This window comes from Lissotriton helveticus, chromosome 6, assembly GCF_964261635.1.
Source record: "Lissotriton helveticus chromosome 6, aLisHel1.1, whole genome shotgun sequence".
NCBI lineage: Eukaryota > Metazoa > Chordata > Amphibia > Caudata > Salamandridae > Lissotriton > Lissotriton helveticus.
This window is the reverse complement of record NC_136067.1, coordinates 1,817,581,744-1,817,607,768: the sequence shown is the minus strand read 5'-3', so window position 1 is coordinate 1,817,607,768 and position 26,025 is coordinate 1,817,581,744.

Sequence of the window (26,025 nt, the reverse complement as noted above, 5' to 3'; positions counted from 1 at the left end):
TCTTTTATATGGTGTTGAATAAAAAATACACATAAAATAGATATGTGCATAAATGCAAAGGCACGCACTCTCACTCTCTTTCACTATTCTTTTTTCTCTCTCTAATTCTCTTTTCTCTCTATAATTCTCCCTGCCTCACTCTATCATGCACTTTGTTCCCCTTTTTTTTCCAATTCTCTTTTCAAGGCCACCTTTTTCCTTTCTCTCATCCATCGTCTTTATTTCTTCTCTGTTTCTTTCTCGTTCTCTCTCTATTTTAGTCTATTTCTCCCAATAATTAAAATCAATTTAATTCAATAATACATTGTGTTTTTGAATGCAGTCATTGGTTACAAATGTTGCCAAAGCCTTGCTTATTGTAACGTAGTTTTACTTTAGATTCTATGGGCCCGGTTCACAAAGGTAAACTGAGACGAAAGTCTAACTTTACCACTTTCGGTATTCACAAAGGGCATTTATGAGAAGTAAAGTGAGACTTTTGGTCTCAGTCAAACCTAAACGGCGATCTGAGCAGCACAAACCCCATAGCAGTGACAGTTCCTTGACACAAGTGTGACTACAGGATGGCAGATACGCATGAGGTCAGAACAACCCTACATTAGGGTATTATCTACTGTTGGAGTATAGTCTGATTCGAGAGCCTTAGAACTCGTATGTGCACAGAGAAGGAATGTGTAGGTTTCATGCAGGGATACACATCTAGCCCTGAAGAAGTACCCTGATCCGTTGAGACTCATTGTGCAGGCCGAAACATGTTGGCTCCAAAAGAAATCAAGGTTAATTGAGTAATAGTATCTCAACTATAACCTTGCGCTATCTTTTAAACCATACCCTCAGAACCCTACCAATAAAGAATTTTTGGGGTATACTGTGAGGTATTTAGAAAAAAATAATATTTTCCTTGTGGATCCCTGCACTGTCCAGTTCTGTTTTATCTCAAATCTCCCAAGAAATGAGTTTATTGGTTCTGTCCGCCTTGTTGGTATCATTCTACCAGGGTGTGGATAGGTGCTGATGATGAAGCATGTCCGGATAAGTGAGTAAGGCATCTACTCCAATAACGTTTAATACCCCGGGGTAGATGGGAGAATAGTAGCCTGTTTTGGGACTTATAACCCATCTCTTTCTCCCCTCTATCTGTCTAGTTGCCTTTCTGTGAATTAGTGTTTACATTTGGGAGAACGCTACTGGACAGCTAGCCTCCCATCCTCTGGTAGTGAGACAAGTCCTGAAAAAAACATAACAGATTTGACGCCCTTCAGTACCTCTTTCATCATCCTTTTGGAAGCGGGCTGCTGCAGAAGCTATCCGAAAAGGTATTCTGACAAATCTGCAAGTTCCCAAAGGAGAGACAAAAGAGGTAATACGCTTTGAGTCTTCATAGAGCAACACCTGATGGTAGGCTGCTGTAAGGTCCATAACACTAAAAACTATTGCTCCTGACAGCCTAGTCAATGTTTCTTTAATGTTTAGTAACGGTTGCCGGTCAACCCATATACATAGGTTGAGCCGTCTTAAATCAACAGACATTCTGATTTTTGTGCCATTGACCTTAGGTGCTAAAACAATGGGCGCAGACCACTTAGAGGCTTCTATCTCTTTTAACACACCTAGCTGCAGTAATCTGTCCAATTGTTCCTCACAGTGGTTTCAGGTCATGTGCGGTAACTTCCTGACTTTTTGCACAACCAGCTTGGCGCTAGATTAAAACGAATTCTATGTTTGAAATATTTCAACAGGCCAAGCTTCTCTTGAAACACTTCCGGGAATTCACTCACAACATTTGCATCATCCCTAACATTCAACACTACGGACACCTGATCAGGAGAATTTGGGTTTAAATAATTCCCAAATTCGGCTGATGATTCCAGCCTAAAAGATTATCTCCTTGTTTGGCTACATAAACTTTACCGACAGTCTCACGCCCCTTGAATTTAATCTTCATTAGAGTTTAACCAACAAATCAATTTTCAGACCACCATATCCTTTAGGATTGATGTCTGGTGCCAGTCGCTTAATGTCTTCCTTGCCAAAGGCTTTCTCCCGATTCTTGTCCCCAATTAGTGTGAAAGGGAACCCGAGTCAGCAAGTACAAGAACAATTATTCCACCTATCTCAGTGTTACACTTAGGCATGGTCAGATTTTCCACATGTACAACATCTTCCACTTGTTGCACTTCTGTGACACAGAAGGTGGCATGTAATACCACCACCTGGTTTGATTCTCCCATGTTGTTCACCTTGGGACTCCTGCATGCTTTCGCAACATGGTCCCTCTTTCCACAATTCCAGCAACTGACATTATGAGCAAAGCAATTTGGATTGTTTAACAAATGACTTGTACTGCCATATTTATAACATTTGGTCCTAGAGTTACTCTGTGTATCACCACTTACTTTTGGATGTCCAGTTGCTTTGTGCACCAGTGCTAACTCGCATTTCCTTAACTCAGCTTCTAGCATGATCCATACCTTCCGCAATAGTCAATGCATCTTGAAAATTTGGATTCTTGCTAACAACGTTTCTTGTACTCTTTGGTTATTGGTGCAATGCACCAATTGGTCTCTGTAGGAGGCTGGCTTAGTATATTGTGGACACTTATGTAAGTGAAGCACCCTGCTTTAATCCAGACAACCCTTATGGTGATTTTAGTGGTCTTAGACAAATTTAGAGAGCTCTCTAAGTGGTAGCTGTGGTGGAGAGCAGCCTTCAGGCTTATTCCAGAAGGAGTGTAAAGCAGCTTGTTTCACCAGTACTAATCATATAGTGTAGGTTAAGTGAAAAATAACCACCCAGTGTAGTTATAAAAATATATATTTAGTAGAAACACTGAACAACACATTGCAATATCTCCTACCCGGAGATATAACCACAATACACACAATACTTTAGAAATAGAACACAAAAGTAACTCAAATACACAGTGGTCCCCACGGGGAGACCAAACCATATACTAAAATAGTGGAATGCGAACCACGACCTAAGTTGAGACTGGATCCAGAATACGTAGAAGAGCAGGAGACCCAAGGAACCATCCAAGTTAAGTACCCAGGAACCCCATGGAGGCTGTGTGCAGAGTGGGAACACGACTGCATGCTCAATGCAAGTCAAGAGGTAATTTGCGGTTGCAGTTTTTAAGAAGAAGGACCCTTCTGAGAGGACCCTGAAGAAACCCCGTGGAAGATGGAAGGGTGGGGAGTCACCCCACCCATGGATACCCCGGGAACCAGGATACTTACACCAGGGAAGCCGGGTGCATAGGTGCGAAGTGACGTTGGAAACCGCCATAGATTTCAGTGAAGATGCCACTAGCAAAGAAGGTGAAAGATTCCGCTGGAACCCAAAGGCAGATTCAAGATAAGAGATACCTGCAAGCAGAGGGAACAGAGTCTATGCCACTCAGGAGAGAGCAGGAGGAACGGGAGACAAATGCCCACTGATGTCGAAGAGGAGAGTTAGCAGTTCCCTTGGACCTGCAGTGTTGCGGACCAGGCGATGCTGAGGAAGACCATGAGCCATTCACAAGCTGTCCCATGTTGAATGTCAAGAGCCAGGGGGTTCGTGTCCGTCAGGAGTTCTAACAAGCCTTGGCAACAGCAACAAATGTAGTATGCAAAAATGGTACAGTGTCAGGACTAGCAAGGTTCAAGTGACTCACCACAAGCAGGTAAGTCAAGGCAGGCCTGGAGCAAGCAGGGGAGCCTACTGGAGCCAAAGAGGACCCTCAATGGGAACCACAGGCCAGAGGCACAGGAGTCGCAAGAGGACCTCGAGCAGGTCGCCAAAGGATGAAGGGCCACAGTGCAGTGGATGCGGTGCTGTCAAAGATCTTGGTTATAAGAGATGCTTGAGGCAGGAGCTTCTTGGAGCCCGAAGATCTCTAGTGAAGAAAGTCAACAAGCCTTGGCAATGGGAAGTCAGCGTGGTGCACAGGGGTACTGCTCCAGAGATTCCAACGAGGGATACTGGATTCAAACTTGCTGTGAATACAGTGCAGGACTCAAGGGAGATGCAGAACTACCACCTGTGTTGCTGAACCTTTTGGAGTCCGTAGGAGCTCCGGTACAGCAGACAAGTCAGCTTCCCTGCAGTGCCTGCAGGTGCAGGAAAGTGACTGCTTCACTTCAAGGGAGATTTCTTCAGGTGTCTTGGATGCCCCCAGGCCTGTAGAAGAACCTGTATGGAGCACAGGCACAGACAATGCAGAAGACTGGCAGGACGACAAGACCAGGACCAGGAACAGCAGGAGTTGGGGGCGCTAGGTGGCGCACACGCAAGATGGCCGCACACGAGTGAGGCTCCTGCAGCCCAGCGTCGTAATCCTGCAAATTATCCTGCTTAATGGCACATTTGGCACCTCAAAGGCAAGCAACTGGAAGGTATAACCCTCCACCAGACTCGGTTCAACAATCGAGGTGATTGGGCTTACTCAGCAAAATGCAAATTGGTGAGGTTGAGTTGCAATTCACTGCCGACTCAGGATCACCAATAACAATAATACCTGATACTTTATTTGATGAGAAATGGAACAATTTTAAGTTGCATGACACAGATGTTAACGCAGAGGCATTTGGGGAATTTGATATTGATATGGTTGGTTACTTTAATGACACTCTCACGTTTAAAGGAAGAAAAATAGAAACAAAAATGTATGTGGCAGTACGTGGGCGGAATTTGGTGGGATGGAAGGATCTGGCAAGATTGGGAGTAATACTGAAACCAGGGGTGGAGGAACCCATAATTCTGGATGAGGGATATGTAGGTTCGGTAAGTGTGAAAGAAAATGATTGTAATCTTAAACGTTTTTTAGAGAGTTTCAAAGATGTCTTCAAAAATGGAATAGGTTGTGTCAAAGGATTCGAACATGAAATAATAGTAAGAGAAGGAGCGGTGCCTAAGAGGTATAAAATGAGGTCAGTGCCATTATCTGTAAAGCATGAATTGAAGAAAGTAATTGACAAACTGTGTGATGAAGGGGTCATTGAGGCGACTGATACTGCAGAGTGGGTGTCGGAAATTGTTGTTTCTAAAAAAAAGAAATCTGGGGAGATCAGATTGTGTATTGATCTAAGATCACTCAATAAGAACATTCTAGTAAATTGCCACCCTCTCCCTAAGATACAGGAAATACTAACATCCATTGTAGGTTCGAAATTCTTTTCATTAATTGACTTAAAGGCGGCATACCACCAGGTGCGCCACACAGAAGAGTCCAAAAAGTTAACAACATTTATAATACCATATGGTGCATTTAGGTATGTTAGAATGCCATTTGGACTAGCGTCCACTTCAAGCATGTTCCAAAAACTGATGGACATTCTCTTCGGCGAGTCGGGTGTCGAAGCATTTCAAGATGACATCTTGATACATTCCAAAACTGAAAAAGAACACTGTGAAATATTAAAGGAAGTGTTTAATATTCTACTAGAAAAGGGAATGACTGTTGCCAAAGAGAAATGTATTTTCATGGAGAATAAAATTGAGTATTTAGGGCACGTGCTTACGTGTGAAGGAATCAGACCTAAATGTGATCTAGTGAAGGCAATAAGGGAAGCGCCCCAATCAAATGACAAGGAGGGTCTAAAGTCTTTCATGGGGCTTAGCGAATATTATTCGAGATTCGTACCAGCTTATGCAGATAAAGTAGAGCCCTTAAGGAAACTGTTACGGAAAAATGTAAAGTACCAATGGAGTGATGAACAAAGTCACGCCTTCGAAACCATCAAAAAAGACAACGCTGAAGCACACGCATTAAAACCATATGACCCAACTCTTACTAACATAATAACGGTAGATGCTAGCACCAAGGGTATTGGTGCAGTATTCTGTCAAAAGCAGGGGCATGCCGAAAACATTGTTGCATTTATATCAAGGAAATTAAGTGACTCAGAGGTAAGTTACAGTACCATAGAACGCGAAACATTGGCTTGCGTACAGGCTGAAATGTTGAAAACATTCTTGTGGGGGAAAGAATTTGAAATTGTCACAGACCACAAACCATTGATAAATATGATGGATGGATCAGGTCGTGGAAATGGTAAAGCGAGTTCAAGACTCATAAGATTACTATCAAAATTACAAGAATATAACTTCAAGGTGCGATACATAAATGGAGGACAACATAAAAGGGCAGATTGCCTATCAAGACTACCGATAAATGACGAGAAGGAAAATAGTCTGGATGACACCGTGTGTGTGGTAGCTCATGTGGATGCCACGATCATGTGCAATGGGTCTATCACAGAAGAAGAGTGGCTTAAGAACTAAGAAAAATACAAGGTATTGGAAAAAGTAATTGAGTATGTAACCACAAAATGGCCACCAGTAAGGAACCTGCAAGCAGAACTAAGAAGCTATCAACAGGTCGATGATGAATTAACTATAGAATACGGATTTCTAAGAAGGCATGACCTTTTCAATCCACCTACAATGGTGAGAAAGAAAATAGTACAACTCGCACACAAAGGTCACCTGGGAAGCACTGCCACCTAGAAAAAACTCAAGGGACACTATTGATGGCCAGGGATGAGCAACGATGTGAATGCAATTGTGGATAAATGTGAACTGTGCTTGAAAGCTGACCAACATTGGAGGGTGAGTAAAGGTGAAGTACAAATTGTTGAGATACCAAATGGACCATGGTCAAAGATAGCAATAGACTTTGCGGGACCATTTAATGCCTTACCAAATGACTGTACATTTTTAATGGTACTGTCTGATTACTATTCTAAATGGGTGCATTATGAGTTTGTACATTCAATAACTACAGAATCTGTGATACACTTTTTGAAGAACATCTGCGCTATTAAAGGGCAACCTAAAGTTTTGGTATCCGACAACGGAATCCAATTGGTGTCAAAAGAAATGACCAAATTTCTAAGAGAGCTGGGTATAAAACAAGAGAAAACTCCAGTATACAGTCTGAAAAGCAATGGACAGGTAGAAAGAATGAATAGATTTTTGAAAGAAGGCATTCAGTTGGCTATCACATCAAATTTACAAGTAAAGGAGCATTTAAGAGAAAAGGTAGCAGCTATAACAATACCATGAATGATGCTACTGGACAAACTCCTTTCTATCTTATGAGGGGTAGGAAGTGTAACAACGAGCTCACTCCAAAATTCAATGAGTGGTATAGGACTAACATGCAACATGTGCCCGTTAAAGAAGAAGTGACTAAGGTGAGAGTAAAGGTAATTGCCAAGCAATTAGCAACTAAGAAATATGCTGACATGACAAATAGAGCAAAGGAGAAGTTAATTGAAAAAGGTGATTGGGTTATTGTGAAAAAGCCATACAAGGTCACTAAAGGATAGTCAGCTTTCAATCTTCCAGTCTGTGTGAAGGAAGTCTCTAAAGTGGCTGTGTTCCGCGGAGGGAAAGGTTGGAGAAGCAAAGATGACGTGGTAAAACTAAAAGAGGGCCAAGAAAAAGTCATAATGAGAGGAAGCGATAATGTAGTGGATGGTTGCAATGATGACATATCTGAATATGGGGAAGGTGACACATGCGACCAAAGTTTCTATGACATGGATGGGAGTAGTACTTCTTTTGCAGCAGCCAACCAACGACCTTACTAGCAACACTTTTGGTGAGGGTATGGATGGTACACAAACTTTCGACAAGTCTTACTAGACGGTAGGAGGTATTGGTTGGCAGGGTACGAATCAAGAGACTATTAAAGACATTGTCCAAAAGACTGTTCCTCACAAGATAGTTCAGCCGACGACCAGCGGTGGGAAGGAAGTTCGGCTTCCTAAACGTTTTGATGACTATGTCTTTCATTGACTTTACATTGTTCCTTTCGTTTAGGAAAAAAGGGAGATGTAGTATATGCATTATGTTGTCCTAGGACTGCCTACTGTTGGATGTTTGTTCTCAGTATGTTTTCCATTTCCCTTGGTATACGTCACTGCATTCCCTTCTGAATGTTCGGAAGTTATTTATATGACGTCACCCCGATGCCTGCGGATTTGCATTTGACTCCTTGACCTGACCTGACCTGTCCTCCCTCCCTCTTCCCCATGAGCCTTTTCCTTCCCGTTCTTATGATAAATTCTTACTTTCCTGACCTTCCGTGAGTACTTCCTCATTTCACAACAGTAAGATGTCCAGAATTGTAAAGCCAGCAAAAATGAGAGGAGGAGGAAGGCACAATTTATGGGGGTGACCCTGCAGAAAGAGCCATTTCCAAAAGATGGTTTTTGTGCTTTCAATGAAAATGTACCTAACTTTCTGATGAGATTCACTGTTCATGCTGGCTTTTAAAAGTAAATTGCATGAGACCTCAGTACTTAGGCACAAAATCAATGACAGAGCAGGGTTAGTATGATCCGGAAGCCTGTATTTATGGATTCTCACGAAATAGCAACATTATCCCATTTTGTATAGGCCACATCTCATAGTATTGTAGTTATATTTCTACCTGGTTTAGTCTGTTTATTCACCATGGTGGGCACTCACATCATGTCCAAATGTTTCAGAGCTGCTGGCCAAAGAGCATGAGTTTTGATGGCATTTCAGCCTTTCCAACACCTTTTCAACACTTCTTCAAATTACTCTCATACACATAACCAAATGATCAATGCTGCTTGTTACAACTGTGATGTTGCCTCAAGGTAAAAATCAGCATTGTTCATAAGCAGAGGGCAATCTCTATTTACTGATCAGATGAAAAAGTACTTTGAACGAAATTTCTTTCAGCTGATTTAATGCCTGTGTAAACTCAGTGGGGGTTTCTATATGCAGCATTCATTTGTTGTATAAGAAGTACTGCATTGATTGGGCAATGTATGGCATCACTGTACTTGCTAGATAACATTAATCGACTCATTATGCAGAGATGCCAAGGCCAGCTGGAAATGAGCAGTAGCGCAAGATGTAGCTACCATAGAAGTAACTGAGAGACAGCAGCACCTTTGCAGACAGATCCATGTATTGTATCTGTGAAGGAGAAGCTTCAGTAAAAATTGGCTGCGTCTGTGGATCAATGCATTAGGGGCAGTATTATCTTCATTTTGATTGCCCCATTAAAATCCTCAGGGCTTCTCCCCATTAGAATTCTCTTTACTGAGGGTCCCAGTAATTATGTGGGCCCTTTGGGATTACTGATCGACCTATAATAAATAAGTATATTAGAATTTGTAGCAGGCCGCATTTCAAAAGGATTTGCAGAAATGTGCAGAGTCAGTGCAAAGAAATGAAGCATATTTGTGGGCGAGCTTGGTCCTAAGTTAAAGGGCCTCATTTAAATCTTGGTGGAGAAGAAACTCTGTTGCAATAGTAACACAAATGTTCCTTCCTCGCCAACATTATGGTCTGCCCGCCCTATTTAAATTTAGAAAGACAATTGTTTGACGATGGCAGAGACTACTCAGTCTTCGTTGTGGTCAAACTCCTCCTATGACCCGACAGAGATAGCAGGCTTAATTTAGATGTGTGGACATGCAGCTGTTTTTCACTGCCTGCCACCCCAGTAAAAACCTGATGATAAGAGGCATTCAAAAGTGCACAATGCCTCCCTTATCATGGGAGGAATATCCCATGGCAAGGGCAGCATTGTTTTTATTTCCAAAAATAAAATCCACCTTCCAGCTTTGGGATTTTCTTTTTGAAAATCAAAAAAAAGTTGTACATTTGGTGTACGACTCTGTCATATTGTCATGATGGCAGGTCCTGTCAGTGCTAGAAATGTCTGCTGAGCCAACAGATATTTCTAAATCAGGTGGACATCTCCTTCGTCAGACTGATGTAGTCATTTATTCTGTCACCTGCCCTGTTGAAGTTTTAAATGAGGCCCAAAGTTCAGTCCACCAGACCAGTCCAGATCCCAGAAAAATATTTAGCAATATGCAAAAAGCTGTCATGTGTCAAGAGGTACAGTTTGCGTGCGTAAGTGCTTGGTCCTGAGTCGAATTAAGTGCACAGGCAGTCTTATTTTCTAGAAGGTAACTACTGCAATAGAAAAACAAATGACATGATCTGCAGCTGCACATTTGTTTGCCGGGCCCATTGAGAACATAGACGTTTCCACTTGCGGAGCTACTCCAAAAAACAATTATAATGGTGAGCAATATTAGCAGAACTCAGGAACAAAAAACTCAGCAGGGTGCTTTGGAAATTGCAGAAGTACACCTGAAGATAAATACTTGTCTCGATACTTTTTTTAAATTATTTTATTTTTAGAGTTTCAAATTGGTAACAAACAGTAACCCCGGATATAAGCATCAAACCCCCCCTCCCCCCTCAAGGTGTGAATGCATCCACTTAACATTCGTCTACTTTCCTACTGCAGTACAGGGAATACACAGCCATTTAGCCAACAACCCAGTAAGCAGGGCAGGCGGCGCATACACCATACAGCACAGCTAACACAGTTGGCACAGCAAATAATAGTCGGGTACAACTCTATCCCCCATGGCGCCCGCCCACCAGAACCGCAGAGCACCAAACGACCCAGGTACAGCACCCAGAATGACCGTCAGACTCAGCCTTCCTGCGCCTCAGCAGCAGCAGCCCCATCCCCTTTGTTCGCAAGGTACTTTTGGTAGAGTCCCCAGTAGTTCTTGGGCCTACTCGTGAGGGGGAGAAGTTTGCAATAGTTCTCAGATTGCGTACAGCAATATACCATCTCACGTGCCCATCGTGTAATAGTCGGAGCAGGACCTCTCATCCAGCAGCATGCTACTACCTTACGCGCTATTAACAGCACCCATGCCCACTAGTCGACGCACAGACACCGGAAGCAGCTTGGTATATCCCAACAGGGCCATCATAGGGTCCGGAGCTATGTCAGAATCTACCGCTGCGCTGATTTCAACAAAAATCTTATCCCAAAAGTCCCATACTCCAGGGCACTGCCACGCCAGGTGTAGAAACCCCGCGTCAGGGGAGCGGCATCTATCACATTCCGCTGTGGCCCTCAGGCCGTATCTGCAAAGTCTGTCAGGTGTGTAATATATTCTATTTAGAAATTTGAAATGTATCAACCTATGCCGGCCATTCAATAAAAGCGTCCTAGTGGCAGTGCAACAGTATTTCCACATATCATCATCCAATACCATTTGCAAATCCGACTGCCATGCCAACCGTGATTTAGTATAAGTGTTTTTTCTATGTGTTTGCGAGAGGGCGTACAAGTGGGATAGTAGTTTCTGGGGAGAGGTGGCCTTAAGTATGTGCGTGAGCTCGCGCGCCTCGGGTGGCTCCGCCATGTCTCCCCCCAAGAGCTCAGAAAGCGCATGACGGACTCTGTAAAACTGAAATCTCAGAAGTGGAGTTGGGAATTCCAATTCGGTTGCTACCTGTTCCCAAGTCCTGACGATTCCTTCGACAAATAGACCCCCTGCAACCTTAATATTAAGTTTCAACATGACAGCTACCACCCCCCTCTCCCGGAGAGGAGGCAACCATCGCACCCAGTCTATAGGCATAATAGGGGAGTACAGTAGCGCACCACCCTGGACATGTAATAGCCTGGACCACGCGTGATTCGTAGAGGTCACGGAATCGAGTATTCCAGTCCTACGATCTGTAGATTCAAAGACCGTGTGAGGGAGTGTGAGGGGCCTAGCGAACAAGGTCTCCAATTTAACGTGTGGTATATCCCGACTCCCGTGAACCCAAGTGTGCAGGTGTGCAGCCTGCGCTACCCTGTAGTACATTTCGAGATCAGGTGGGCCCAGGCCCCCCATGGAGTAGGGCAAAGTGAGGAGCGACCATTTAGCTCGGGGCTGGCCTCCTTGCCAGGCAAGCTTCGTTAATAGTTGTTGCAGCCTCTGAAAGAACGCCCTCAGAAGCACCATCGGGATGGTTAAAAACAGGAAAAGGAATCTGGGGAGTACCACCATCTTCATAATGGCAATCCGTCCCAATTGTCTGGATACTTTTTATGATTCAGTGCAACATTGGCTGAAACATAGCCCAGCTGGCTGTTTTAGTTCATGCGTGTTTGGCCATTCTTAGCTGCAAACCAAATTCCCTTAGGAATTTTGAAGAGGACTACTGCCCAAATCGCTGGTCGGAATTACACCAAATTTGGCAGATAGCTAGTTCTTGGTCCAGAAGGAGTGCTTTTGTTTATTTAGTAGAAATCCGTCTAGTATTTTCAGAGTTATTTAAACAAATCAAATTTATATCTAGGGAAGCGGATCCTCTGAGGATTTGACAATCCCCGTGCTGAAATGTAATTGACTGCCAACACTTCAACCAAGAAGTGTTGGCAGACATCTTGGGACTCAGCTTCAGACGAGTCCCACAAAAAACATTTTAAAAAAAGAAAAGGGGGCAGAGTAGGAATACCCTGACCCCCTAGGCCTACTGGGGGCAAAAATGATTTGTAAAAAAAATTTCGTCTGGATTTCTCTGTATCCACGGCTCCAGACAATTTCTTTAAAAAAAAGAAACGTGGTCTCCTTCACTTCTTTACTAATTGGAGGGCATAGGGCCTAACGCAAAATTAAAGGGCAGAGTGCAAGGGGGCCCTCTCCTTGGGCATTTGTATGCCCCGGGGACCTCCACTTCCCTTGGGCTTATTATATGCAATGCGTGGGCTGCTTGGACCGCCACCTCCCTGGGCTATTTCATTCGTAATGGGGGCCTCACTGACCCCCCTTGCCACGGGGACCACCACCTCCATTGGGACAAATATTATTTTTTTCAAGTGGGAAGGGTGCCAGTCAGCACCCCTTCCTGGCTGCTCTCGGCCCCCTGGGATGCCACCTTGACAAGGCAGGCTCTACTAAATCAAAGGAGGAGGGATGCGCTGGCCCCTTCCTTGAGTCAATAATGGCCCTGGGGACTGCCATCCCCATGGCTAGCTCCTAAAATGTCCCGGGGTGCCCACTCCAGGACATAGCAGTTTGCTGTGGTTTAGTTGGTGCTTTGACAGATCCCACCAAGGCAAAGTAAGCACTCAGCTTCTAGCAAACGAGAATGGAGAAATGCTCTTGCTTACTGGAAGTATCCCTGCCCACTGAAGTTTTAGATATATAATCTTTACATGGTCCTGAAAAGCGGGTAAAATCAATATAAACCTACTGAAACATGCGTTGCCTGCTGGTGTGACAAGTCCGGTACCACTACAGCAGAAGGAGAAAAAGGAACAAACATTGTCATTGTGTATGGCGGAAGTATGTTGATTCTGGAAAGTCATTTTGAGGAGTGTGTAGAATGTGGTATGAATGGTTTGTGAGAGAAAAGTGAGAAGTAGAAATAGATGATTGAAAATAATGTTTTTAAATAAAAATAGCAATTGATAACAGTTTAACAACAGATAACATGTGTGATAAATTTGCTATGAATGGCTAAAACCATTAAGTGGATTTTGTGACAATACGTAACTGATGCAATTTAAGTTGTAACAAGTAAATTCAGGAGAAAGTATGGTATAATATTAAAAAGTTGAAAAATGAATAATTAAAACATATGAAATATGACAAATACATTACAAGAGTGTGATCTGGGTCTGTTCTAGTAGGATTACTTTGTGTCTAATATTAGATTCAGGATTGGAGGACCATTTTTTGATTATGTTTGCTCTTCTCTTAATACCCCGGTCCATAGCCTGGTATGGAACTTTGTAATTGGGGGACCCTTTTGTAGTTCATACTCACACAACCAAACACAGACCCACAAAGGCACTAGCAGACTCATTCACAGACCCACACAGGCACTTCCACCCCCAGTCATAGACCCACACAGGCATTCACACACCCACTAATACACCCACTCACAGACCTACTCATGCACTTTCAGACCCACTCAGACATTCACGCACCCACTAACGGACCCACACAGGCACTCACACACCCACTAAAAGACCCACACAGGCACTCATACACCCACTCCCAAAGGTTACAGGTTGCAGTTAGGAAATCCAATAAAACAAAACTAAGAAATTCACTCAAAATAAACAAAGGTTACAGAGACATTATAGCTAGGATACAGAATATTAAGATACCTTACAAATTCACTGAAAAAACTAAAGGTATAGTTACCTGAGCTGACTCTAACTTTTTCCTTCTGCCCCCTTTTCTTTTTTCATGTTTTAAATTGAATCAAAGTCCCAAGATGGCTGCCAACACTTCATGGTTAAAGTTTTGGCAGCCAATCAGAGCTCTGCAGATCTCTGCACAAGCTCATCATTATTCGCAAAGAGTTCGCAATCATAGATATACACATTTGAATTTCCTGTAATATCTCGCAAACTACTGAACAGATTTACACCGAATGCCAAAAAGCACAATCTGCGGGCCAAAAGCTAGCTTTTTGCTAAGTTTGGTGTAATTCTGTTCAGAGATTTGGGCTCCAGACGTGTCTAAAGAGTCTACAGGGATTAACATGGGAAACACACTATTTTTGACCCCCCCTGTATCTTGGTTCTGCTAGACGGATCACCCCGAAACTTTCCATGCACAACAAAACGCAACATGACATTTTGTTTGGAACATTTTGTGAACATTCGTCAAACGGCAGCAAAGATATAGCAAGTCCCCAAAAAATTTTCCTATGGAAACATGGTCCTAACTATAATTACCTACTGCCGATATATATATATCCAACAGCATAAAACTCCTTCCAGACCTCACGGGCCCTTGAAGAGTGGCACGCACGCCGGCGGAGTTAACCGGCAATTACTAATTCCCATGCAAAGTCTCAAATAAATAAGTATGGGCTGAAAATCCGTTGCGTTCGCAGAATTTGCGGATTTTGGGCAAATTTGCGGTTCGCGAATCGCGCAAATTTGCCCAAAAATCCGCAATGCGCAAGCTGGCGGATTTTTTTTGCTTGGTCGCGCTTCATAAATACAATATCGCGCACGCGGCGTTGACTTACCATGATTCTGAGTTCGCCGAGTTGTTTTTCCTTCCGGTTTGCTTGCGCTGCGCCATTTTGGATCTTACTGCGTGATCGCGCAAGACTTTTCGACCGCGAGTACGTCATAGCGGCCCGCCATTTTGCACTGCAAGAGTTTGAGAACGCTACTACGTCATAAGGACCCGCGATCACGCATCGCTGGAGTAAGCAATTGCGAACACGTAGATGCGACACGCAGCTGACTTCCGGTGGGAGATTTGAACAGCTCGCTTTCCCGAACTTGCAAAAATTGCAATTCTGCACAAGAAATCTACCGCAGGCAGCATAAACCTTCTGAAAATGATGATTTGGATCAGAATAACTCCTCAGATTGACATTTGGCTGCACTTTTTTGTGCAAGTAGTCCATTTTTTGGGGGGGGGAGGAAGGAAGTGCCCAGAGTCTCCAACTTCCTGTTCCTGTCCAGCAGGTTCCTCCCAGTGCTTTGTCCATGTCCTGGTCACTTTTCATTTGGATCTGGAGCTGGAAGGATTACTCTTTGTGGCTGCTGCTGGATATTTGTATTTGAGGAGGTTTTTTTTGGGTCACTTTTGGATTTGAGATTTTACAAGTAAGTTGGTTTTGTTTGTTTGGGGCATTGTAGTTGCTGCAACTACAATTTTTTTACTTTTTCACAACTTTAAAACAAATATATTGTGGGTAGGCACTGTATCCAGTAGGCCCAGGGTTAGTCATGGGTGCATGATACAACTGTTTCTGTGAGTTTTGTTGAAATTAAATATAATTTATGTCATGGAATTAAATAGCTCACTGGTATATGTGGATTTTTTTTTACATTTTGGTGTGCGTTTAAAGCCACACTAGCCAGTAGGCCCAGGGGTACTCAGTGTGGTGCATGGACCAAGGCTTTCTGTGGGGTCTCTTGAATTTAAACACCATGTAGGGCAAGGATGGCATTGCATTGTGGTGATTTTTGTGTGTTTTTCGATTTTTTGGGTGGTGTTGGGGCCTGGCCATGTGGGTGGGGGCCATTTTGAGGCCTGGTCCAGACATCGCCTGGCAATGTGGGTGGGGGTCAAAGCAGGGGTCATTTTGAAGCCAGGCAGTGTGCTTTGTGTCATAGGCCTGCACCCTGTCTGTCCAGCTTTCATCCATTATGCCATGGGGTACTCAGTGTGGTGCATGGACCAAGGCTTTCTTTGGGGTCTCTTGAATTTAAACATCATGTAGGGCATGGATGGCATTGCATTGTGTTGATTTTTGTGTGTTTTTCTATTTTTTGGGGTGGTGTTGGGGCCTGGCATGTGGGTGGGGGCCATTTTGAGGCCTGGTCCAGGCATCGCCTGGCCATGTGGGTGGGGGTCAAGGCAGGGGCCATTTTAAAGCCAGGCAGTATGCTTTGTGCCATAGGCCTGCACCCAGTCTGCCCTGCTTTCATCCATTATGCCCAGGGGTACTTAGTGTGGTGCATGGACCAAGGCTTTCTGTGGGGTCTCTTGAATTTAACCCCTTGCATGCTGATGACGGCCCCCAGCCGTCATGCACTACAGTGCTTGTGTGCTGATGACGGCTGGGGGCTGTCATGACCGCACCCGTGATCGGAATGTGCTGCACAGGCGCAGAATCATGGCAGCATGCAAGGGGTTAAACATCAAGTAGGGCACGGATGGCATTGCATTTTGGTGATTTTTGTGTGTTTTTTTATTTTTCTGGGGTGGTGTTGGGTCCGGGCTATGTGGGTGGCGGCCATTTTGAGGCCTGGTCCAGGCAGGGCCTGGCCATGTGGGTGGGGGCCAAGGCAGGGGCCATTTGGAAGCCAGGCAGTGTGCTTTGTGCCATAGGCCTGCACCCAGTCTGCCCTGCTTTCATCCATTATGCCCAGGGGTACTCAGTGTGGTGCATGGACCAAGGCTTTCTGTAGGGTCTCTTGAATTTAAACATCATGTAGGGCATGAATGGCATTGCATTGTGGTGATTTTTGTGTGTTTTTCGATTTTTTGGGATGGTGTTGGGGCCTGGTCATGTGGGTGGGGGCCATTTTGAGGCCTGGTCCAGGCAGGGCCTGGCCATGTGGGTGGGGGTCAAGGGGCCATTTTGAAGCCAGGCAGTGTGCTTTGTGCCATAGGCCTGCACACAGTCTGCCTCCTTTCATCCATTATGCCCAGGGGTACAGTGGTGCATGAAACAACTCTCTCTGTGTGGTCTCTCTTCTATTAATGTAAACATCCATTTTTGATTAGAAATAATTGCAATTTTTATATTTTTGGTCTTTCTGTTTTTGGGTGTGTTGTAATAATAAAAAATGCCTAGTTGCAAATATTAATTGAAGCACGACATATGCAACATTTATTTAACTGATGTTTCTCTGGCTTCCTTTGCTTTTAGGTGCACAAAGAGAACCACAAATCATCTTCATCGTTCATCATCAGTGCCAGGAAGAAGTCCTGCTGCGGTGTGTGCAGCACAACGTCACGTGACGTCACGTGTGGCCACAGACAACTCTGCAACTCGTGCAACTGTGGCCTGCTGTTCTGACATCTGAAGAAGATGGGCCCAAAGAAAGGTGGCCGTAGCTCCTCTACCAAGAAAGTTGCCAGTGCCACTGCCAGTAAGAAGGAGCAGAAGAAGCAAGTGGCGCCACTTACCAAGGAGACTGGTGTGCCCAAGGACACTTTTTTGGGGAAAAAAAACTACGCCTGCAGCAACGGGGTCCGCCGGGGACCAAGCTGGGAACAGCACCTCCACTTCATTGGGCTCAGTGCCACCACGCCAAGTTAGGTCCAAGGCCATGAGTGCTGCAGAGGCAGCCACTTTAATTGCTTAATCACCATCGACCAGTGATGTTGGCTCATCGCAAGAAAGTAGCATCCAATCATCGCAGGGTGTAACTCATCTGACGAGTGTTCAACAACCACAGCCGCTACGACAACCACAGGTGCAACTAGTAGAAGCGCAAGTACATGCACAAGGAGAGGTGCAAGTAGAGGCGCAAGAAGAGGTGCAAGTAGAGACGCAAGTAGAGGCGCAAGTAGAGGCGCAAGGAGAGGCGCATGGAGAGGCACATGGAGAGGCGCATGGAGAGGCGCATGGAGAGGCACAACTAGAGGCACATGGAGCGGCACAACAGCCCACAGTGCTTGTTCCTCCAGAAGTAGGGGCACATCAGAAAATCGAGATTCAAGCGGAGGTATCATCCGAGGAAGCCACTCCTCCTGATGATGATCCATTGTCTTCCAGATCCCCAGCAAGAAAAAGGTCAAGGAGGGCTACTACAAGTTCTTCTTCAAGCCCCCTTCCTTCTGATGATCTTGATGTTGATTGGAACCCACCAATGCAGTCTGAGAGTGAGGCACGCCATGAGCTGACAAAGGTAGCTAAGCCTAAGAGGAAGGTTCCCGCAAGGCTTTCACTTATGGGTGATGACGATGAACAAGAAGTGGTGTATTCTGCTGCTGATGAACAGTCTGACGACACCCCAGTCATCACAGTCGTCACTCCAGCCCCAGCGGGCATGAAGCAGACAGACATTTTGACCCTATCCCGAATTGCTGCTGAGCGGGATGTGGGCGGCGTGGCATTGGTACCACCACCAACGCAGTTAACTACTACACCAACACAACCTACAACGTCCATATTTTCTCGTCAGAAGGGCCGGCAGGGACCTCCATCCAGCTCAACCTCCATTACCTCAAGTAGTGGTGCTGTAAGTGCACAACAGAGTCAAATTCAGCCATGCCCATCATCCACTTCATCTGCCATCGAAAGTAGCTACTCCACCACCAGCAGACATCTCCAGTCCCCAGTTTGGTCATTTGTTCGATTTGTAAAACTGTAGATAGTCGGGGTAAGCTTGGTACCAACTATGGTACCGGAGGCCAGAGAGGTCATCTCCAAAAACACCACACTATCACTTGGGAGGCGCACCTAAGGAAGATCCGGGAAGCCAAAAGTACAACAAATCCAAATGTATCCATTCATATTGCATCTGATGATGACGAGGGGCTGATCGTGCAGGGGGAAGTGAAGAAGCGTCAGACATTTTTTCTGGTACACCCAGTACACCTGGCAGCAGCACTGCAGTGGTAGCGCCCACACCCTCTACCCCAGCAACATGTATGAGGCACACTAAGAGTCTGGGAGATACACCAATGCGAAAAAGTACATCAATGAGCCTAACTGGGTTGAAGAAGTCTGCATCATCATCATCACGTATGAAAACGGTCCAGACCACCATTAAAAGCATGTTTTGGTCGGAGGCGCCATTTGAACTCAACCACCCAATGGCCCGTCTTTATATTGCAATGCTGGCCAAAATGTTAGCGCTGGACCATCTCCCTTTTTCTTTCGTGGAAGGGGTGGGTTTTCTAGAATTTGTGGCAACAGTCTGCCCTAAATGGAAGGTTCCTAGCCGGTCCTATTTTGCCAGAGTTGCGGTTCCAGCACTACATCAAGATGTGCTGGAGGGGATTGGGGCAGCTTTGCAGAAGAGTGCTGTTCACACCATCCACCTGACAACAGACATGTGGACCAGTTGCCAAGCCCTTGATTACATGTACATCACTGCACACTGGGTCTCTTTTGCAGGGGTTAGAGACAAGTTATATGCAGGTGTTGACACGGACACAGTTTTTGAAGCTACTCAGAAACATGCAACAGTAGCCACGTTTGCCATGGAGAAATCTCATACTGCAGTAAACCTTTTGGATGAGTTTCAGAGTAAGTTCTATGAATGGCTGCATCCAAGAAAGTGCATGAATGGTTATGTTTCCACGGATAATGGCAGTAATATAGTTAGGGCCATGAATGATGGTGGCTATTTCAGAGTGCTGTGTTTGGAGCACAGTATTAACATTGTTGTTCAAGATTTCTTGAAAAAAGAAAACACAGTCAGCAAGTTACTGACCACCTGCCGAAGAATCTGCACACATTTCAGCCATTCTTTTAAGGCCCGGAAGCAGCTGAGGTACATGCAACATGACCGTAGACTGCCAGTCAGAGGACTCATCCAGGAGGTGGTAACACGTTGGAACTCAACCTTCTACATGCTTGAGCGTCTGTCTGAGCAGTGCTTGGTAATCAATGAGTATGTCTTTGTACTGGGTTCTACTATGAAAGACATGAGGCTAGAGTTGGAGGAATGGAAGCTAGTTAAAAGTCTGACAGACATGCTTTGTCCTTTTGAGGTCTTCAAGCGTGAAGCCAGCAGGGAGGACTGTACTTTGGGCAAAGCTATCCCATTGTTGCGCATGCTAGAGCACCAACTGAAGGCGGTGTCTTCAACGTTCAAAGGTGATACTGACAAGCAAGACACATATCAGTTGGCTGTGAGCTTATTAACCCGCCTAGTTGACAATGAAAGGCTTAAAAAAATACATACAGAACAACATTACATTTGTGCCACTATTCTGGATCCACGGTACAAAAAGGCAGGGGCCAGCAAAGCATTCATTCCTTTTAATGAAGCAGATGTTTCAAAGTACAAACATTGGCTAGCTCTCTCAGCCACTCGGTTCAAAAAAGAGCGGCAGGAAATTGAAGGACCCGGCAGAAGTACTACTGAATCAGCAGGCTATCCGGCGTCAAGGTCCTCTTCTGTGGTCGAAGGCAGTCACTTTCCCTCATAGCCATTACCTACACCAGCAACCGTATCGTCCTCCTCACCTGCACCAGGCCCAGCCATAATATTGTCGGAAGCGGATTGGATAACTCATCAAGGGTTTGCTCGTGCCAGTGCTGATGCAAAGGCCACAGATGGTACGCAAAGTGGAGCAGCCCTGGATGACCTTGAGTGTATGGTGCAGGCCTATCTGGATGACCCAACATAGGTCTACATTGATCACAACCCATTGGTGTATTGGTATGGGAAAAGACCTCACTGGCCACTGATCGCCAAGCTGGCTATAAATGATTTGTCTTGCCCACTCACAAGCGTGTCTTCTGAAAGTATTTTCAGTGCTGCTGGTGCCATTGTAACGTCAAAAAGGACCCGCCTCTCACCCAAAAATGTGGAGAGGTTAACAATGATCAAGGTAAATCAGCACTTCATACCACCAGATTACAAAATACATGAATCCTAGCAGGAATAAGAGGACACCGACTTAGGTGATGGAAGTTCTTCTTTGTTAGTTGACCTACTCCCGTCTCAATTCACAGAGTTTGAGGACGAGCTCTACTTCCCTGACACCGAGCCCTGAAACTGACTTCCTTTTTTTTTGTCCTGACTCCTTATTCACTTTTACTCCTGTGTGTCTTTCTTTGTTTTGCAACTTTTACCATCCACAACAAAACTCTAATCACAACAAATCCATCAGCAGCACTGTCTTCGTCTTATTTCCTTATTGAAGGTGCCGCTGTGTCTGCAATCCTGAAGTTCACAAGTTCACAACTCAGTCATGCTCCTCTATCCTCCTCCTCCAGACTCCTCCTATCAATTTCCCTCAAGGCAGATGGCTGGATTACGCAGAATGAAAAAACTGTTGCTTCGTAGACGAGTCCCCTCAAAAGAAGTGGGACTGGAATTAGTGACTATATGGTGATTGCTGACAGTTACTTCTGAAATTGACACGAGAGTCTGCCCTGTGGGCCTTCAATTTAAGAACAAGATGCGGACAAAAAGTGGAACTGGTAATGAATAATGAGATGGCATGCAGTTGACAGCACTGGCTGTCTGGCTCTGATGAAAGCAATTGCTATTTGTTTGTTGTGCATGAAATGAATCATATGCCTTCTGCTATTATTTAATCTTTTACACACTAAATGTAACTCAAGTCTACTCTGTTTCTTTTACCATTTTTAATTCAAATTGTACTTCAACTGCAGGGGCCACTACATTGCATTTTCCAATATGCAAAATGTCCTTGGACTCACTGTTTGCCAATATACCATGATGATGATGAGTGTTGATGATCAAAGTTAAATAATATATCTTTTTTCTTTACAGTCACTCACTGTAATGGATGTATCATCATTGTCGGTTTACGGAAGAACTATGGCCAATTCGTGAGTGGCAAACAGGTAAACCAGTCAACAACAACAACTACAGCATAACTACATGTCTGCCTAGCCGTGGGATGGAGTGGTCGAGGCAGTGTAGTGTTGTTATACCAGAGTCCAGACAGCAGTTCATGTAAAATTGCGGCTATGTGGCTTGCTGCATACAATTAGATATGCTTTGTCTGTCTGTGTCAAAGAGGTATGCTACATCAGGTTGCTTCAGTCAGTGGTGCCTGCCTTGACCGTCTGCATGGCCCTGGCCTGCTGTGTGCGAATTGCTATCCTTGAAAAGGAGACTCAGAGTGCGCACTTTAGAAATGATGCTTGTATGTAATACTGTCACCTCTGAAACTGAAAGTGTTATTTTTGCACTACACAGCGTACCTTATATTTTTTTCTCCGTGGTGTTTTAATATCACTTCCTGTTTTTCCATCAACAATTACAGGCCGGCTTTCACCCTGTGCGATGGGAAAAACGATTAACTCAGGCTTACCATTGGCGATCCGCAATTCCGCATCCGCCGGGCAGGCAGTGGACAGTGTGTCTGGTCACCAAGATTGATCGACGGAGCGTCAGATGGAATGAAGGAGTACCGCGAATAAGAGGAATGGCTGGATGCATGCAACTTCCCAAATTCAACAGGAAAACTACAACATACAGTTACAGTATCCACTTCACTTCTCCTTATCTTTTAAATAATGTTATTATTGTGAACTTCTACGAGTGTGACTCTGTGCATTTGTTTGCTCTCTGCTTCAAATTCATCCCTCAACCCATTATATAAGTTTTTCTTTGCTATTTTTAAAACTAATTTAATGTACTAAGTGTTTATTCTCTCTGAGGGCTGATAGGCAAGTGAAATTGCGTAATAACTGCAGCCCTGTACTGTCACATTGTTTCTTCATAGTTAATAAGTTGTAGAAAGTACTACTTAGTTTTCAGTAACCTAACCATCCATTTAGCAAACAACTTCATACATGCAGTAGTGCATGAACTCCCTTAATGTGCCTTAACCGCTTCGACGCTCATGACGAGCTCAGCTCGTCATGAGTTGTGCCGCTCGCACGCTGATGACGAGCTGAGCTTGTCATGTAACGCGGCTTTTTAAAAAAAGCCGCACAGCGCGAAAAAAGCCGCCACACGCATGCGGTTAAAAGATTTATGGATATCTTCATACCCAAAGATTTGTTTATCTTCATTTGTTCTTTGTCCATGCTGTGTTTTTTTCCTCTCTCCATAAAACGTTCCCAAAAAACCCCATTCCCATCCAATTTTCAAACCCTAACCCTCTTCCCCCGGGCTGTGTGGTTTTCATTGAGGTGTGACTAAATGACAACAATAATTCCACACACTTGCTGGGGAGGATAAGGTCAAAGCAACAGAAAAATCATTCAAATCAGAATTTCATGTGCGCCATCGTGGATTGATCATCAACAACATCCTCCTCCTACACGTGACGAATCGAATGCTTAATGCTAACGCTGATGTGTCCTTCACCTTCAATACTATTTCTTATAGTAGCCATACTCCACACAACTAGTACTTATATTTTGAATACTTTAGCACTGCTTAGGCTACAATTTATGGCACTGTTCTCTACCGTACTATCTATCGTACTGTTCTAATGCTACGCTCAGGCCACTCAATGGCCAGGGCGACTGACGCTGGAATCTGGGGATCACGGTTCGATCCCTGGCTCCGGCGGCAGGTTAGCCCAGCACCATGTGACTCTGGGCAATAGCTCGCTTAATCTTCCCGACGGCCCCCAGCGCCTAGAGACCCTTACGGGTGATTGTGCGCTTTACAAATGTGGACTTTACTTTACAAATGTGGACTTTACTTTTCATATGCTGCTACTGCCAGTGTGTACCACTACTACTACCAGCACGACAATAACATTTCATCCATCCAGGATTCCATACCCAACCTTAATCGCTATTTGCCATTCAGCCAGCCCTGTGCCTAGCCCTATTCTCAAAAATGAATCACAGGTAAGATAAGCATTTTGGGGAGGTAGAATAATGGGCTAGGACTCGGAGGAGAGGAGAGACTGACAGTAGTACTAGTAAAGGTCTAGTAGGGAAATTGAATTCACTAACTCTGTTAGTGGCACTTTTATAAATTTTTGGACGTTTAGATCATTCATGCTGGTAAGTTTAAGGAAACCAAACGTACAGTAACCCCCGCCCACCACCACACAAAATAACATGAACATGTATACTATGTTTAAGTATGTAAAATAAATAAATATATTTTCCCTAACAAAAATAAACTATTCAATAGACCCAACTCACCCCCCTCCCTAACCCCAACCAATGTCCAAATGTCCTTCAAAACTCCCTTTGAATCCCCAACGCCCAATTCCCACCCCCACAACAGTCTTTAAAAAAGGGGCAAGGGGCAGTCACTTCTTCCGGCGGTGTCCTGTGGACAGGTGGTCCCGCATCTCTTTGTGGAGGTCCTGGAGCTGGCGCTTCTCTACCACACGCTCCAGGGAGTCCACTCTCCGGGGGAGGCGGTGCTGACAAGCCACCCAGGCTCTGGGGGGGCAGCTGCTGGTGTCTTAGCTGCTCGGCGGCGGCGGCGGGAGGCTGTCGGGCCACGGCTCCGTATCGGTGGAGACTTCTGGCTGGTGGACCTGGGGACACTGGAGGAAGATGCAGCTGTTGCCGTCTCCTCCTCCTGCTCCCGAGCCACCAGCCACCGATATTCGGCACAAATGGCCTCCAGCTTCCGGGCCCTGCCCCAGATAGCCATCTCCTTCCGGGTCAGTTTTTTTGGAGCATCTAGGAAGAAAGAAATAAAAATAGAGTCTGTAACCAATACTCTTTAACATTAAAACAAAATAATTCAACAGACAGTTGTCTCACAGTAACACTACCAACTTGCAAGCACAGTATAACATTTTGGCATGTATCTTTCCACCATCTTTGTAAGCCCGTAACATTAGTGGGAGTTTCAGGAATTCTACTAGCAGCTCAACTGGACCAACTTTAGCAGCTCAACTGGACCAACTTTACTTTTTCTCAACAACAAATTAACACCTTTTTTATTTTATTTGGTAAACCACCGTCTTGACTTGCATTTGAGTTTCACCCAAATGATATATTGCAATGCACACCACACATACATTTTCTCATTCACCCACACAGGCAGTCATCTTTTCTTTCTCCTTCAACCATCCTTGCTTCGCGCAGCCATGCATCTGATTCCTTCCTATCAGCCTTCTCTGCCTGCATTCAAAAACACGTATCATTCTTTACAGTCCTAAATGTTACGACTCGCTCGTCCTTCCTTTCACCCTTATTTCCCTGTTCATTCATCACATCCCTCAAGTTCAACTGATATGACTTGGCTTCACGATAAACGTTTCCCAGCTGAGTTCAAGTCAAATAGAGGGGGCCATTGCTTACTCGAGAACTACCGCCGCTAATGCTATTGCTAAGTCAAGGGTGACTGTCTTCTCCGTGATTGGCAAAAATGTCGTTCTAAATTAGTAACTGTGCTTAACAGTACAGTGTACTTGTACTAGTGTACTGTCTACTGTACAGTACATCATACACTCCTTTGAGAGCCTACTCTAAAATGTCAATAAGTAAGGAGTATAATAACTTACCACCGTCCGCCGCTGCTGAGCCATCCCCCACAGCTCCTCCTGGTGGCACTTGTGGCGCCGCCGCGTCACCCCCTGGAGTGGACGCCTCTGCGTTGCAGGCCCCGGCACTGGTGTTGGTGGTAGTATGTGCCGCATCCGATGTTGTGACGCCTAGAAAAAACATGTCATATTTTTAGATGCCATACACCACCCCCTATTTCGTCTCGTAATGGAAGAAAATGTTAATACATAACCAATTTTTAATTATTTGGAATGAAAAAAAGTGACGGTTTTGGGGAGGGTGTTAACCTTTTCTATGCTTAGCCATTACATGCTACACTTTTTGGCACAACTGATGAATGCTTGCTTTTTAACGTGCACCATTTTTCTAATTACAGACAGAAGATTCCATTGCCCTTCTGCCAACAAGAGCTTTTCAATTCACCACCTACTCCTCATCACCACCAGTACTTGAAGTTCAAACAAGGTGAGGGCTCCCGCACAGTTATTCTAATAATTAGATGTGTTAAGTTGAAGTATATTGATTCTAGGGAAGGGTGTTTAAACTTTAACGTCATCTATCACCACTGCTCGCTCGGAATACTGCGCTATTAAAAAT